General features: G+C 50.3%; 20 non-coding genes and 3 pseudogenes across 20 annotated transcripts; 14 read left to right on the forward strand and 9 right to left on the reverse strand.

The window, feature by feature from the left end:
- Nucleotides 1–535: 535 nt before the first annotated feature.
- Nucleotides 536–698, reverse strand: LOC135005387 (U1 spliceosomal RNA). Its single transcript, XR_010205994.1, has one exon. It is a non-coding gene; the product is annotated as a U1 spliceosomal RNA (small nuclear RNA).
- A 152-nt stretch (nucleotides 699–850) lies between these two features.
- Nucleotides 851–1,014, reverse strand: LOC135005370 (U1 spliceosomal RNA). Its single transcript, XR_010205977.1, has one exon. It is a non-coding gene; the product is annotated as a U1 spliceosomal RNA (small nuclear RNA).
- Nucleotides 1,015–1,712: 698 nt separating this feature from the next.
- Nucleotides 1,713–1,848, reverse strand: LOC135005333 (U1 spliceosomal RNA; annotated as a pseudogene).
- A 152-nt stretch (nucleotides 1,849–2,000) lies between these two features.
- Nucleotides 2,001–2,164, reverse strand: LOC135005375 (U1 spliceosomal RNA). The gene has a single exon (XR_010205982.1). It is a non-coding gene; the product is annotated as a U1 spliceosomal RNA (small nuclear RNA).
- Nucleotides 2,165–2,838: 674 nt separating this feature from the next.
- LOC135005321 (U1 spliceosomal RNA) lies at nucleotides 2,839–3,001 on the reverse strand. The gene has a single exon (XR_010205937.1). It is a non-coding gene; the product is annotated as a U1 spliceosomal RNA (small nuclear RNA).
- A 152-nt stretch (nucleotides 3,002–3,153) lies between these two features.
- LOC135005362 (U1 spliceosomal RNA) lies at nucleotides 3,154–3,317 on the reverse strand. The gene has a single exon (XR_010205970.1). It is a non-coding gene; the product is annotated as a U1 spliceosomal RNA (small nuclear RNA).
- Nucleotides 3,318–5,095: 1,778 nt separating this feature from the next.
- LOC135005348 (U1 spliceosomal RNA) lies at nucleotides 5,096–5,259 on the forward strand. Its single transcript, XR_010205956.1, has one exon. It is a non-coding gene; the product is annotated as a U1 spliceosomal RNA (small nuclear RNA).
- A 152-nt stretch (nucleotides 5,260–5,411) lies between these two features.
- LOC135005326 (U1 spliceosomal RNA) lies at nucleotides 5,412–5,574 on the forward strand. The gene has a single exon (XR_010205940.1). It is a non-coding gene; the product is annotated as a U1 spliceosomal RNA (small nuclear RNA).
- Nucleotides 5,575–6,248: 674 nt separating this feature from the next.
- On the forward strand, nucleotides 6,249–6,412 carry LOC135005349 (U1 spliceosomal RNA). Its single transcript, XR_010205957.1, has one exon. It is a non-coding gene; the product is annotated as a U1 spliceosomal RNA (small nuclear RNA).
- Nucleotides 6,413–6,564: 152 nt separating this feature from the next.
- On the forward strand, nucleotides 6,565–6,727 carry LOC135005327 (U1 spliceosomal RNA). The gene has a single exon (XR_010205941.1). It is a non-coding gene; the product is annotated as a U1 spliceosomal RNA (small nuclear RNA).
- Nucleotides 6,728–7,401: 674 nt separating this feature from the next.
- LOC135005376 (U1 spliceosomal RNA) lies at nucleotides 7,402–7,565 on the forward strand. Its single transcript, XR_010205983.1, has one exon. It is a non-coding gene; the product is annotated as a U1 spliceosomal RNA (small nuclear RNA).
- A 152-nt stretch (nucleotides 7,566–7,717) lies between these two features.
- Nucleotides 7,718–7,852, forward strand: LOC135005334 (U1 spliceosomal RNA; annotated as a pseudogene).
- A 699-nt stretch (nucleotides 7,853–8,551) lies between these two features.
- On the forward strand, nucleotides 8,552–8,715 carry LOC135005371 (U1 spliceosomal RNA). Its single transcript, XR_010205978.1, has one exon. It is a non-coding gene; the product is annotated as a U1 spliceosomal RNA (small nuclear RNA).
- A 152-nt stretch (nucleotides 8,716–8,867) lies between these two features.
- Nucleotides 8,868–9,030, forward strand: LOC135005388 (U1 spliceosomal RNA). Its single transcript, XR_010205995.1, has one exon. It is a non-coding gene; the product is annotated as a U1 spliceosomal RNA (small nuclear RNA).
- A 674-nt stretch (nucleotides 9,031–9,704) lies between these two features.
- Nucleotides 9,705–9,868, forward strand: LOC135005377 (U1 spliceosomal RNA). The gene has a single exon (XR_010205984.1). It is a non-coding gene; the product is annotated as a U1 spliceosomal RNA (small nuclear RNA).
- Nucleotides 9,869–10,020: 152 nt separating this feature from the next.
- Nucleotides 10,021–10,183, forward strand: LOC135005314 (U1 spliceosomal RNA). The gene has a single exon (XR_010205931.1). It is a non-coding gene; the product is annotated as a U1 spliceosomal RNA (small nuclear RNA).
- A 674-nt stretch (nucleotides 10,184–10,857) lies between these two features.
- LOC135005367 (U1 spliceosomal RNA) lies at nucleotides 10,858–11,021 on the forward strand. The gene has a single exon (XR_010205974.1). It is a non-coding gene; the product is annotated as a U1 spliceosomal RNA (small nuclear RNA).
- Nucleotides 11,022–11,163: 142 nt separating this feature from the next.
- Nucleotides 11,164–11,326, forward strand: LOC135005390 (U1 spliceosomal RNA). Its single transcript, XR_010205996.1, has one exon. It is a non-coding gene; the product is annotated as a U1 spliceosomal RNA (small nuclear RNA).
- A 674-nt stretch (nucleotides 11,327–12,000) lies between these two features.
- LOC135005350 (U1 spliceosomal RNA) lies at nucleotides 12,001–12,164 on the forward strand. Its single transcript, XR_010205958.1, has one exon. It is a non-coding gene; the product is annotated as a U1 spliceosomal RNA (small nuclear RNA).
- A 152-nt stretch (nucleotides 12,165–12,316) lies between these two features.
- LOC135005311 (U1 spliceosomal RNA) lies at nucleotides 12,317–12,479 on the forward strand. Its single transcript, XR_010205928.1, has one exon. It is a non-coding gene; the product is annotated as a U1 spliceosomal RNA (small nuclear RNA).
- An 848-nt stretch (nucleotides 12,480–13,327) lies between these two features.
- Nucleotides 13,328–13,463, reverse strand: LOC135005318 (U1 spliceosomal RNA; annotated as a pseudogene).
- A 152-nt stretch (nucleotides 13,464–13,615) lies between these two features.
- Nucleotides 13,616–13,779, reverse strand: LOC135005351 (U1 spliceosomal RNA). The gene has a single exon (XR_010205959.1). It is a non-coding gene; the product is annotated as a U1 spliceosomal RNA (small nuclear RNA).
- Nucleotides 13,780–14,453: 674 nt separating this feature from the next.
- LOC135005331 (U1 spliceosomal RNA) lies at nucleotides 14,454–14,616 on the reverse strand. The gene has a single exon (XR_010205944.1). It is a non-coding gene; the product is annotated as a U1 spliceosomal RNA (small nuclear RNA).
- Between the last annotated feature and the right edge of the window lie 51 nt (nucleotides 14,617–14,667).

Raw genomic sequence — 14,667 nt, forward strand, 5'->3', positions numbered from 1 at the left:
GAGGGCAGAAGGCTGCCTAATACTGAAGCACCCCCAAACAACAAACCAAATGCAACAACTAGTGCAAGCATTCCTGGGGGAAGGCCTGCCGCAGATGGATTTGCATATGGTGATGTCATCCAAGCAGTGGGTCAAAGTTGGCTTCAACCCTCGTCTGCATATGAAAAGAGAAAAGGGGCGTGCAGGGCATGGTGGCCTTTTGCGGCGCTTGGCTGACCCCTAGTTTGCATTAAACACCTCCACCCTCCTTTGGTGTGGGGCTCATGTTGGCTATGCCCCAGCCCCTGAAGCATTCAAGCTGATTTCTTGCAGCAGCTGGGCACTGTAACAGCTCCAGAGCTGCTCTGTAAGGCAAGTAAAAGGGTCTGGGCCCTGCAGCACTACCTGTAGATCGCATTGTGCGTTGGAAGGCACAAAGTAAGCAGACAGGAGGAGAAGTCAGGATAGTGCGCAAGGGCATAGAAGGGAGCGGCTCAAGAAAAGAGAAGTGGAAACAGACAGCAAACTAGGCTGGAGAGAGACCTGAGACAAAGAGATCTGAATTATACGAGAGCCGACCAGGGGAAACACAAATTATGCAGTCAAGTTTCCCACATTTGGGGAAATCGCAGGGGCAGCACACCCAGAGTGCAATGGGTGAGCCTTGCCCTGGGAGAAGCACCTTCATGATCATAGTATCTCACCTGGCAGGTAAGTAGGAGTTGGGCTAGAGCTGGGGAGGGTCGCTGTTCGGGCACCCCCCTGTCAAGTGAAAGAGATCCAACTGAGGCAGCACAAGGGAACTCTCGAAAGAAGAACAAGGCTAGAGGAAGATCTGAGACAAAGAAATCTGACTTTTTCCAGAGCTGACCAGAGGAAAGCACAAACACAGTCCCCCACTACCACAAATAATGCAGTCGAGTTTCCCACATTTGGGGAAATCACAGGGGTCAGCATACCCAGAATGCAATGAATGAACCTCACCTTGGGAGAACAATCTTCATGACCATGGTATCGCCTATGCAAAATAAGTATGATTTGGGATAGGGCTGGGGAGGGCCGCTGCTCAGGCACATCTCTGTCAAGTAAAGGAGATTCAACTGAGGCAGCACAAGGGAACTCTCATCTGGGGACAACAACTGCAGGGAGAACACATATTTTCAGATGAACATGTGAGGGCAGAAGGCTGCCTAATACTGAAGCACCCCCAAACAACAAACCAAATGCAACAACTAGTGCAAGCATTCCTGGGGGAAGGCCTGCAGCAGATGGATTTGCATATGGTGATGTCATCCAAGCAGTGGGTCAAAGTTGGCTTCAACCCTCGTCTGCATATGAAAAGAGAAAAGGGGCGTGCAGGGCATGGCGGCCTTTTGCAGCGCTTGGATGACCCCTAGTTCGCATTACACACCTCCACCCTCCTTCGGTGTGGGGCTCATGTTGGCTATGCCCCAGCCCCTGAAGCATTCAAGCTGATTTCTTGCAGCAGCTGGGCACTGTAACTGCTCCAGAGCTACTCTGTAAAGCAAGTAAAAGGGTGTGGGCCCTGCAGCACTACCTGTAGTTCGCATTGTGCGTTGGAAGGCACGAAGTAAGCAGACGGGAGAAGTCAGGATAGTGCGCAAGGGCATAGAAGGGAGCGGCTCAAGAAAAGAGAAGTGGAAACAGACAGCAAACTAGGCTGGAGAGAGACCTGAGACAAAGAGATCTGAATTATACGAGAGCCGACGAGGGGAAACACAAATTATGCAGTCACGTTTCCCACATTTGGGGAAATCGCAGGAGCAGCACACCCAGAGTGCAATGGTTGAGCCTTGCCCTGGGAGAAGCACCTTCATGATCATAGTATCTCACCTGGCAGGTAAGTAGGAGTTGGGCTAGAGCTGGGGAGGGTCGCTGCTCGGGTTCCCCCCTGTGAAGTGAAGGAGATCCAACTGAGGCAGCACCAGGGAACTCTCAAAAGAAGAACAAGGCTAGAGGAAGATCTGAGACAAAGAAATCTGACTTTTACCAGAGCTGACCAGAGGAAAGCACAAACACAGTCTCCCACTACCACAAATAATGCAGTCAAGTTTCCCACATTTGGGGAAATCACAGGGGTCAGCATACCCAAAATGCAATGAATGAACCTCACCCTGGGAGAAAAATCTTCATGACCATGGTATCTCCTATGCAAAATAAGTATGATTTGGAATAGGGCTGGGGAGGGCCGCTGCTCATGCACATCTCTGTCAAGTAAAGGAGATTCAACTGAGGCAGCACAAGGGAACTCTCATCTTGGGACAACAACTGCAGGGAGAACATATATTTTCAGATGAACATGGGAGGGCAGAGGACTGCCTAATACTGAAGCACCCCCAAACAACAAACCAAATGCAACAACTAGTGCAAGCATTCCTGGGGGAAGGCCTGCCGCAGATGGATTTGCATATGGTGATGTCATCCAAGCAGTGGGTCAAAGTTGGCTTCAACCCTCGTCTGCATATGAAAAGAGAAAAGGGGCGTGCAGGGCATGGTGGCCTTTTGCGGCGCTTGGCTGACCCCTAGTTTGCATTAAACACCTCCACCCTCCTTTGGTGTGGGGCTCATGTTGGCTATGCCCCAGCCCCTGAAGCATTCAAGCTGATTTCTTGCAGCAGCTGGGCACTGTAACAGCTCCAGAGCTGCTCTGTAAGGCAAGTAAAAGGGTGTGGGCCCTGCAGCACTACCTGTAGTTCGCATTGTGCGTTGGAAGGCACAAAGTAAGCAGACAGGAGGAGAAGTCAGGATAGTGCGCAAGGGCATAGAAGTAAGCGGCTCAAGAAAAGAGAAGTGGAAACAGACAGCAAACTAGGCTGGAGAGAGATCTGAGACAAAGAGATCTGAATTATACGAGAGCCGACCAGGGGAAACACAAATTATACAGTCAAGTTTCCCACATTTGGGGAAATCGCAGGAGCAGCACACCCAGAGTGCAATGGGTTAGCCTTGCCCTGGGAGAAGCACCTTCATGATCATAGTATCTCACCTGGCAGGTAAGTAGGAGTTGGGCTAGAGCTGGGGAGGGTCGCTGCTAGGGTACCCCCCTGTAAAGTGAAGGAGATCCAATTAAGGCAGCACAAGGGAACTCTCGAAAGAAGAACAAGGCTAGAGGAAAATCTGAGACAAAGAAATCTGACTTTTACCAGAGCTGACCAGAGGAAAGCACAAACACAGTCCCCCACTACCACAAATAATGCAGTCGAGTTTCCCACATTTGGGGAAATCACAGGGGTCAGCATACCCAGAATGCAATGAATGAACCTAACCCTGGGAGAACAATCTTCATGACCATGGTATCTCCTATGCAAAATAAGTATGATTTGGGATAGGGCTGGTGAGGGCCGCTGCTCAGGCACATCTCTGTCAAGTAAAGGAGATTCAACTGAGGCAGCACAAGGGAACTCTCATCTGGGGACAACAACTGCAGGGAGACCACATCTTTTCAGATGAACATGGGAGGGCGGAAGGCTGCCTAATACTGAAGCACCATCAAATATCAAACCATGGCCCTCATTCCGAGTTGATCGCTCGCAAGGCGATTTTAGCAGAGTTACACACGCTAAGCCGCCGCCTACTGGGAGTGAATCTTAGCTTCTTAAAATTGCGACCGATGTATTCGCAATATTGCGATTACAAACTACTTAGCAGTTTCAGAGTAGCTTCAGACTTACTCTGCATCTGCGATCAGTTCAGTGCTTGTCGTTCCTGGTTTGACGTCACAAACACTCCCAGAGTTCGCCCAGACACTCCCCCGTTTCTCCGGCCACTCCTGCGTTTTTTCCGGAAACTGTAGCGTTTTTTCCCACACGCCCATAAAACGGCCTGTTTCCGCCCAGTAACACCCATTTCCTGTCAATCACATTACGATCGCCGGAGCGAAGAAAAAGCCGTGAGTAAAAATACTTTCTTCATTGTAAAATTACTTGGCGCAGTCGCAGTGCGAATATTGCGCATGCGTACTAAGCAGAATTTCACTGCGATGCGATGAAATTTACAGAGCGAACGACTCGGAATGAGGGCCCATATGCAACAACTAGTACAAGCACTCCTGGGGGAAGGTCTGCAGCAGACGGATTTGCATACGGTGATGTAAATCCAAGCAGTGGGCCAAAGTTGACTGGAACCCTCATCTGCATATGAAAAGAGAAAAGGGGCATGCAGGGCATGGCGGCCTTTTGCAGTGCTTGGATGACCCCTAGTTCGCATTAAACACCCCCACCCTCCTTTGGTGTGGGGCTCATGTTGGCCATGCCCCATCCCCTGATGCATTCAAGCTGATTTCTTGCAGCAGCTGGGCACTGTAACAGCTCCAGAGCTGTTCTGTAAGGCAAGTAAAAGTGTGTGGGCCCTGCAGCACCACCTGTTGTTCGCATTGTGCGTTGGAAGGCACAAATTAAGCAGACGGGAGGAGAAGTCAGGATAGTGCGCAAGGGCATTCTTTTCTCTTAGTCCGGGGGCAAGGCTTCCACTTCTCTTTTCTTCAGCCGCTCCCTTCTATACCCTTGTGCACTATCCTGACTTCTCCTCCCGTCTGCTTACTTTGTGCCTTCCAATGCACAATGCAAACTACAGGTAGTGCTGCAGGGCCCACACCCTTTTACTTGCCTTACAGAGCAGCTCTGGAGCTGTTACAGTGCCCAGCTGCTGCAAGAAATCAGCTTGAATGCTCCAGGGGATGGGGCATGGCCAACATGAGCCCCACACCAAAGGAGGGTGGAGGTGTTTAATGCGAACTAGGGGTCATCCAAGCACCGCAAAAGGCCGCCATGCCCTGCACGCCCCTTTTCTCTTTTCATATGCAGATGAGGGTTGAAGCCAACTTTGACCAACTGCTTGGATGACATCACCGTATGCAAATCCGTCTTCTGCAGAACTTCCCCCAGGAATGCTTGCACTAGTTGTTGCATTTGGTTTGTTGTTTGGGGGTGCTTCAGTATTAGGCAGCCTTCTGCCCTCCCATGTTCATCTGAAAATATGTGTTCTCCCTGCAGTTGTTGTCCCCAGATGAGAGTTCCCTTGTGCTGCCTCAGTTAAATCTCCTTTACTTGACAGAGATGTGCATGAGCAGCGGCCCTCCCCAGCCCTATTCCAAATCATACTTATTTTGCATAGGAGATACCATGGTCATGAAGATTTTTCTCCCAGGGTGAGGTTCATTCATTGCATTTTGGGTATGCTGACCCCTGTGATTTCCCCAAATGTGGGAAACTCAACTGCATTATTTGTGGTAGTGGGGGACTGTGTTTGTGCTTTCCTCTGGTCAGCTCTGGTAAAAGTCAGATTTCTTTGTCTCAGATTTTCCTCTAGCCTTGTTCTTCTTTCGAGAGTTCCCTTGTGCTGCCTTAATTGGATCTCCTTCACTTTACAGGGGGGTACCCTAGCAGCGACCCTCCCCAGCTCTAGCCCAACTCCTACTTACCTGCCAGGTGAGATACTATGATCATGAAGGTGCTTCTCCCAGGGCAAGGCAAACCCATTGCACTCTGGGTGTGCTGCTCCTGCGATTTCCCCAAATGTGGGAAACTTGACTGTATAATTTGTGTTTCCCCTGGTCGGCTCTCGTATAATTCAGATCTCTTTGTCTCAGATCTCTCTCCAGCCTAGTTTGCTGTCTGTTTCCACTTCTCTTTTCTTGAGCCGCTTACTTCTATGCCCTTGCGCACTATCCTGACTTCTCCTCCTGTCTGCTTACTTTGTGCCTTCCAACGCACAATGCGAACTACAGGTAGTGCTGCAGGGCCCACACCCTTTTACTTGCCTTACAGAGCAGCTCTGGAGCTGTTACAGTGCCCAGCTGCTGCAAGAAATCAGCTTGAATGCTTCAGGGGCTGGGGCATAGCCAACATGAGCCCCACACCAAAGGAGGGTGGAGGTGTTTAATGCAAACTAGGGGTCAGCCAAGCGCCGCAAAAGGCCACCATGCCCTGCACGCCCCTTTTCTCTTTTCATATGCAGACGAGGGTTGAAGCCAACTTTGACCCACTGCTTGGATGACATCACCATATGCAAATCCGTCTTCTGCAGAACTTCCCCCAGGAATGCTTGCACTAGTTGTTGCATTTGGTTTGTTGTTTGGGGGTGCTTCAGTATTAGGCAGCCTTCTGCCCTCCCATGTTCATCTGAAAATATGTGTTCTCCCTGCAGTTGTTGTCCCCAGATGAGAGTTCCCTTGTGCTGCCTCAGTTAAATCTCCTTTACTTGACAGAGATGTGCATGAGCAGCGGCCCTCCCCAGCCCTATTCCAAATCATACTTATTTTGCATAGGAGATACCATGGTCATGAAGATTTTTCTCCCAGGGTGAGGTTCATTCATTGCATTTTGGGTATGCTGACCCCTGTGATTTCCCCAAATGTGGGAAACTCAACTGCATTATTTGTGGTAGTGGGGGACTGTGTTTGTGCTTTCCTCTGGTCAGCTCTGGTAAAAGTCAGATTTCTTTGTCTCAGATTTTCCTCTAGCCTTGTTCTTCTTTCGAGAGTTCCCTTGTGCTGCCTTAATTGGATCTCCTTCACTTTACAGGGGGGTACCCTAGCAGCGACCCTCCCCAGCTCTAGCCCAACTCCTACTTACCTGCCAGGTGAGATACTATGATCATGAAGGTGCTTCTCCCAGGGCAAGGCAAACCCATTGCACTCTGGGTGTGCTGCTCCTGCGATTTCCCCAAATGTGGGAAACTTGACTGTATAATTTGTGTTTCCCCTGGTCGGCTCTCGTATAATTCAGATCTCTTTGTCTCAGATCTCTCTCCAGCCTAGTTTGCTGTCTGTTTCCACTTCTCTTTTCTTGAGCCGCTTACTTCTATGCCCTTGCGCACTATCCTGACTTCTCCTCCTGTCTGCTTACTTTGTGCCTTCCAACGCACAATGCGAACTACAGGTAGTGCTGCAGGGCCCACACCCTTTTACTTGCCTTACAGAGCAGCTCTGGAGCTGTTACAGTGCCCAGCTGCTGCAAGAAATCAGCTTGAATGCTTCAGGGGCTGGGGCATAGCCAACATGAGCCCCACACCAAAGGAGGGTGGAGGTGTTTAATGCAAACTAGGGGTCAGCCAAGCGCCGCAAAAGGCCACCATGCCCTGCACGCCCCTTTTCTCTTTTCATATGCAGACGAGGGTTGAAGCCAACTTTGACCCACTGCTTGGATGACATCACCATATGCAAATCCATCTGCGGCAGGCCTTCCCCCAGGAATGCTTGCACTAGTTGTTGCATTTGGTTTGTTGTTTGGGGGTGCTTCAGTATTAGGCAGTCCTCTGCCCTCCCATGTTCATCTGAAAATATATGTTCTCCCTGCAGTTGTTGTCCCAAGATGAGAGTTCCCTTGTGCTGCCTCAGTTGAATCTCCTTTACTTGACAGAGATGTGCATGAGCAGCGGCCCTCCCCAGCCCTATTCCAAATCATACTTATTTTGCATAGGAGATACCATGGTCATGAAGATTTTTCTCCCAGGGTGAGGTTCATTCATTGCATTTTGGGTATGCTGACCCCTGTGATTTCCCCAAATGTGGGAAACTTGACTGCATTATTTGTGGTAGTGGGAGACTGTGTTTGTGCTTTCCTCTGGTCAGCTCTGGTAAAAGTCAGATTTCTTTGTCTCAGATCTTCCTCTAGCCTTGTTCTTCTTTCGAGAGTTCCCTGGTGCTGCCTCAGTTGGATCTCCTTCACTTCACAGGGGGGAACCCGAGCAGCGACCCTCCCCAGCTCTAGCCCAACTCCTACTTACCTGCCAGGTGAGATACTATGATCATGAAGGTGCTTCTCCCAGGGCAAGGCTCAACCATTGCACTCTGGGTGTGCTGCTCCTGCGATTTCCCCAAATGTGGGAAACGTGACTGCATAATTTGTGTTTCCCCTAGTCGGCTCTCGTATAATTCAGATCTCTTTGTCTCAGGTCTCTCTCCAGCCTAGTTTGCTGTCTGTTTCCACTTCTCTTTTCTTGAGCCGCTCCCTTCTATGCCCTTGCGCACTATCCTGACTTCTCCCGTCTGCTTACTTCGTGCCTTCCAACGCACAATGCGAACTACAGGTAGTGCTGCAGGGCCCACACCCTTTTACTTGCCTTACAGAGTAGCTCTGGAGCAGTTACAGTGCCCAGCTGCTGCAAGAAATCAGCTTGAATGCTTCAGGGGCTGGGGCATAGCCAACATGAGCCCCACACCGAAGGAGGGTGGAGGTGTGTAATGCGAACTAGGGGTCATCCAAGCGCTGCAAAAGGCCGCCATGCCCTGCACGCCCCTTTTCTCTTTTCATATGCAGACGAGGGTTGAAGCCAACTTTGACCCACTGCTTGGATGACATCACCATATGCAAATCCATCTGCTGCAGGCCTTCCCCCAGGAATGCTTGCACTAGTTGTTGCATTTGGTTTGTTGTTTGGGGGTGCTTCAGTATTAGGCAGCCTTCTGCCCTCACATGTTCATCTGAAAATATGTGTTCTCCCTGCAGTTGTTGTCCCCAGATGAGAGTTCCCTTGTGCTGCCTCAGTTGAATCTCCTTTACTTGACAGAGATGTGCCTGAGCAGCGGCCCTCCCCAGCCCTATCCCAAATCATACTTATTTTGCATAGGCGATACCATGGTCATGAAGATTGTTCTCCCAAGGTGAGGTTCATTCATTGCATTCTGGGTATGCTGACCCCTGTGATTTCCCCAAATGTGGGAAACTCGACTGCATTATTTGTGGTAGTGGGGGACTGTGTTTGTGCTTTCCTCTGGTCAGCTCTGGAAAAAGTCAGATTTCTTTGTCTCAGATCTTCCTCTAGCCTTGTTCTTCTTTCGAGAGTTCCCTTGTGCTGCCTCAGTTGGATCTCTTTCACTTGACAGGGGGGTGCCCGAACAGCGACCCTCCCCAGCTCTAGCCCAACTCCTACTTACCTGCCAGGTGAGATACTATGATCATGAAGGTGCTTCTCCCAGGGCAAGGCTCACCCATTGCACTCTGGGTGTGCTGCCCCTGCGATTTCCCCAAATGTGGGAAACTTGACTGCATAATTTGTGTTTCCCCTGGTCGGCTCTCGTATAATTCAGATCTCTTTGTCTCAGGTCTCTCTCCAGCCTAGTTTGCTGTCTGTTTCCACTTCTCTTTTCTTGAGCCGCTCCCTTCTATGCCCTTGCGCACTATCCTGACTTCTCCTCCTGTCTGCTTACTTTGTGCCTTCCAACGCACAATGCGATCTACAGGTAGTGCTGCAGGGCCCAGACCCTTTTACTTGCCTTACAGAGCAGCTCTGGAGCTGTTACAGTGCCCAGCTGCTGCAAGAAATCAGCTTGAATGCTTCAGGGGCTGGGGCATAGCCAACATGAGCCCCACACCAAAGGAGGGTGGAGGTGTTTAATGCAAACTAGGGGTCAGCCAAGCGCCGCAAAAGGCCACCATGCCCTGCACGCCCCTTTTCTCTTTTCATATGCAGACGAGGGTTGAAGCCAACTTTGACCCACTGCTTGGATGACATCACCATATGCAAATCCATCTGCGGCAGGCCTTCCCCCAGGAATGCTTGCACTAGTTGTTGCATTTGGTTTGTTGTTTGGGGGTGCTTCAGTATTAGGCAGCCTTCTGCCCTCCCATGTTCATCTGAAAATATATGTTCTCCCTGCAGTTGTTGTCCCAAGATGAGAGTTCCCTTGTGCTGCCTCAGTTGAATCTCCTTTACTTGACAGAGATGTGCATGAGCAGCGGCCCTCCCCAGCCCTATTCCAAATCATACTTATTTTGCATAGGAGATACCATGGTCATGAAGATTTTTCTCCCAGGGTGAGGTTCATTCATTGCATTTTGGGTATGCTGACCCCTGTGATTTCCCCAAATGTGGGAAACTTGACTGCATTATTTGTGGTAGTGGGAGACTGTGTTTGTGCTTTCCTCTGGTCAGCTCTGGTAAAAGTCAGATTTCTTTGTCTCAGATTTTCCTTTAGCCTTGTTCTTCTTTCGAGAGTTCCCTTGTGCTGCCTCAGTTGGATCTCCTTCACTTTACAGGGGGGTACCCGAGCAGCGACCCTCCCCAGCTCTAGCCCAACTCCTACTTACCTGCCAGGTGAGATACTATGATCATGAAGGTGCTTCTCCCAGGGCAAGGCTCACCCATTGTACTCTGGGTGTGCTGCTCCTGCGATTTCCCCAAATGTGGGAAACTTGACTGCATAATTTGTGTTTCCCCTGGTCGGCTCTCGTATAATTCAGATCTCTTTGTCTCAGGTCTCTCTCCAGCCTAGTTTGCTGTCTGTTTCCACTTCTCTTTTCTTCAGCCGCTCCCTTCTATACCCTTGTGCACTATCCTGACTTCTCCTCCCGTCTGCTTACTTTGTGCCTTCCAATGCACAATGCAAACTACAGGTAGTGCTGCAGGGCCCACACCCTTTTACTTGCCTTACAGAGCAGCTCTGGAGCTGTTGCAGTGCCAAGCTGCTGCAAGAAATCAGCTTGAATGCTTCAGGGGCTGGGGCATAGCCAACATGAGCCCCACACCGAAGAAGGGTGGAGGTGTTTAATGCAAACTAGGGGTCAGACAAGCGCAGCAAAAGGCCACCATGCCCTGCACGCCCCTTTTCTGTTTTCATATGCAGACGAGGGTTGAAGCCAACTTTGACCCACTGCTTGGATGACATCACCATATGCAAATCCATCTGCGGCAGGCCTTCCCCCAGGAATGCTTGCACTAGTTGTTGCATTTGGTTTGTTGTTTGGGGGTGCTTCAGTATTAGGCAGCCGTCTGCCCTCCCATGTTCATCTGAAAATATGTGTTCTCCCTGCAGTTGTTGTCCCTAGATGAGAGTTCCCTTGTGCTGCCTCAGTTGAATCTCCTTAACTTGACAGAGATGTGCCTGAGCAGCGGCCCTCCCCAGCTCTATCCCAAATCATACTTATTTTGCATAGGAGATACCATGGTCATGAAGATTATTCTCCCAGGGTGAGGTTCATTCATTGCATTCTGGGTATGCTGACCCCTGTGATTTCCCCAAATGTGGGAAACTCGACTGCTTTATTTGTGGTAGTGGGGGACTGTGTTTGTGTTTTCCTCTGGTCAGCTCTGGTAAAAGTCAGATTTCTTTGTTTCAGAGCCTTGTTCTTCTTTTGAGAGTTCCCTTGTGCTGCCTCAGTTGGATCTCCTTCACTTGACAGGGGGGTGCCCGAGCAGAGACCCTCCCCAGCTCTAGCCCAACTCCTACTTACCTGCCAGGTGAGATACTATGATCATGAAGGTGCTTCTCCCAGGGCAAGGCTCACCCATTGCACTCTGGGTGTGCTGCCCCTGCGATTTCCCCAAATGTGGGAAACTTGACTGCATAATTTGTGTTTCCCCTGGTCGGCTCTCGTATAATTCAGATCTCTTTGTCTCAGGTCTCTCTCCAGCCTAGTTTGCTGTCTGTTTCCACTTCTCTTTTCTTCAGCCGCTCCCTTCTATACCCTTGTGCACTATCCTGACTTCTCCTCCCGTCTGCTTACTTTGTGCCTTCCAATGCACAATGCAAACTACAGGTAGTGCTGCAGGGCCCACACCCTTTTACTTGCCTTACAGAGCAGCTCTGGAGCTGTTACAGTGCCCAGCTGCTGCAAGAAATCTGCTTGAATGCTTCAGGGGATGGGGCATGGCCAACATGAGCCCCACACCAAAGGAGGGTGGAGGTGTTTAATGCGAACTAGGGGTCATCCAAGCACCGCAAAAGGCCGCCATGCCCTGCACGCCCCTTTTCTCTTTTCATATGCAGATGAGGGTTGAAGCCAACTTTGACCCACTGCTTGTATGACATCACCGTATGCAAATCCGTCTTCTGCAGAACTTCCCCCAGGAATGCTTGCACTAGTTGTTGCATTTGGTTTGTTGTTTGGGGGTGCTTCAGTATTAGGCAGCCTTCTGCCCTCCCATGTTCATCTGAAAATATGTGTTCTCCCTGCAGTTGTTGTCCCCAGATGAGAGTTCCCTTGTGCTGCCTCAGTTGAATCTCCTTTACTTGACAGAGATGTGCCAGAGCAGCGGCCCTCCCCAGCCCTATTCCAAATCATACTTATTTTGCATAGGAGATACCATGGTCATGAAGATTGTTCTCCCAGGGTGAGGTTCATTCATTGCATTTTGGGTATGCTGACCCCTGTGATTTCCCCAAATGTGGGAAACTCAACTGCATTATTTGTGGTAGTGGGGGACTGTGTTTGTGCTTTCCTCTGGTCAGCTCTGGTAAAAGTCAGATTTCTTTGTCTCAGATTTTCCTCTTGCCTTGTTCTTCTTTCGAGAGTTCCCTTGTGCTGCCTCAGTTGGATCTCCTTCACTTGACAGGGGGGTACCCGAGCAGCGACCCTCCCCAGCTCTAGCCCAACTCCTACTTACCTGCCAGGTGAGATACTATGATCATGAAGGTGCTTCTCCCAGGGCAAGGCTCACCCATTGCACTCTGGGTGTGCTGCTCCTGCGATTTCCCCAAATGTGGGAAACTTGACTGCATAATTTGTGTTTCCCCTGGTCGGCTCTCGTATAATTCAGATCTCTTTGTCTCTCTCCAGCCTAGTTTGCTGTCTGTTTCCACTTCTCTTTTCTTCAGCCGCTCCCTTCTATACCCTTGTGCACTATCCTGACTTCTCCTCCCGTCTGCTTACTTTGTGCCTTCCAATGCACAATGCAAACTACAGGTAGTGCTGCAGGGCCCACACCCTTTTACTTGCCTTACAGAGCAGCTCTGGAGCTGTTACAGTGCCCAGCTGCTGCAAGAAATCAGCTTGAATGCTTCAGGGGCTGGGGCATAGCCAACATGAGCCCCACACCGAAGGAGGGTGGAGGTGTTTAATGCAAACTAGGGGTCGGTCAAGCGCCGCAAAAGGCCACCATGCCCTGCACGCCCCTTTTCTGTTTTCATATGCAGACGAGGGTTGAAGCCAACTTTGACCCACTGCTTGGATGACATCACCATATGCAAATCCATCTGCGGCAGGCCTTCCCCCAGGAATGCTTGCACTAGTTGTTGCATTTGGTTTGTTGTTTGGGGGTGCTTCAGTATTAGTCAGCCTTCTGCTCCACCCTCCTTTGGTGTGGGGCTCATGTTGGCCATGTCCCATCCCCTGAAGCATTCAAGCAGATTTCTTGCAGCAGCTGGGCACTGTAACAGCTCCAGAGCTGCTCTGTAAGGCAAGTAAAAGGGTGTGGGCCCTGCAGCACTACCTGTAGTTTGCATTGTGCATTGGAAGGCACAAAGTAAGCAGACGGGAGGAGAAGTCAGGATAGTGCACAAGGGTATAGAAGGGAGCGGCTGAAGAAAAGAGAAGTGGAAACAGACAGCAAACTAGGCTGGAGAGAGACCTGAGACAAAGAGATCTGAATTATACGAGAGCCGACGAGGGGAAACACAAATTATGCAGTCAAGTTTCCCACATTTGGGGAAATCGCAGGAGCAGCACACCCAGAGTACAATGGGTGAGCCTTGCCCTGGGAGAAGCACCTTCATGATCATAGTATCTCACCTGGCAGGTAAGTAGGAGTTGGGCTAGAGCTGGGGAGGGTCGCTGCTCGGGTACCCCCCTGTAAAGTGAAGGAGATCCAACAAAGGCAGCACAAGGGAACTCTCGAAAGAAGAACAAGGCTAGAGGAAAATGTGAGACAAAGAAATCTGACTTTTACTAGAGCTGACCAGAGGAAAGCACAAACACAGTCCCCCACTACCACAAATAATGCAGTTGAGTTTCCCACATTTGGGGAAATCACAGGGGTCAGCATACCCAAAATGCAATGAATGAACCTCACCCTGGGAGAAAAATCTTCATGACCATGGTATCTCCTATGCAAAATAAGTATGATTTGGAATAGGGCTGGGGAGGGCCGCTGCTCATGCACATCTCTGTCAAGTAAAGGAGATTCAACTGAGGCAGCACAAGGGAACTCTCATCTGGGGACAACAACTGCAGGGAGAACATATATTTTCAGATGAACATGGGAGGGCAGAAAGCTGCCTAATACTGAAGCACCCCCAAACAACAAACCAAATGCAACAACTAGTGCAAGCATTCCTGGGGGAAGGCCTGCCGCAGATGGATTTGCATATGGTGATGTCATCCAAGCAGTGGGTCAAAGTTGGCTTCAACCCTCGTCTGCATATGAAAAGAGAAAAGGGGCGTGCAGGGCATGGTGGCCTTTTGCGGCACTTGGCTGACCCCTAGTTTGCATTAAACACCTCCACCCTCCTTTGGTGTGGGGCTCATGTTGGCTATGCCCCAGCCCCTGAAGCATTCAAGCTGATTTCTTGCAGCAGCTGGGCACTGTAACAGCTCCAGAGCTGCTCTGTAAGGCAAGTAAAAGGGTGTGGGCCCTGCAGCACTACCTGTAGTTCACATTGTGCGTTGGAAGGCACAAAGTAAGCAGACAGGAGGAGAAGTCAGGATAGTGCGCAAGGGCATAGAAGGGAGCGGCTCAAGAAAAGAGAAGTGGAAACAGACAGCAAACTAGGCTGGAGAGAGACCTGAGACAAAGAGATCTGAATTATACGAGAGCCGACCAGGGGAAACACAAATTATGCAGTCAAGTTTCCCACATTTGGGGAAATCGCAGGAGCAGCACACCTAGAGTGCAATGGGTGAGCCTTGCCCTGGGAGAAGCACCTTCATGATCATAGTATCTCACCTGGCAGGTAAGTAGGAGTTGGGCTAGAGCTGGGGAGGATCGCTGCTCGGGTACCCCCCTGTAAAC

The sequence above is a fragment of the Pseudophryne corroboree genome, unplaced genomic scaffold (assembly GCF_028390025.1).
Source record: "Pseudophryne corroboree isolate aPseCor3 unplaced genomic scaffold, aPseCor3.hap2 scaffold_2008, whole genome shotgun sequence".
Taxonomy (NCBI): domain Eukaryota; kingdom Metazoa; phylum Chordata; class Amphibia; order Anura; family Myobatrachidae; genus Pseudophryne; species Pseudophryne corroboree.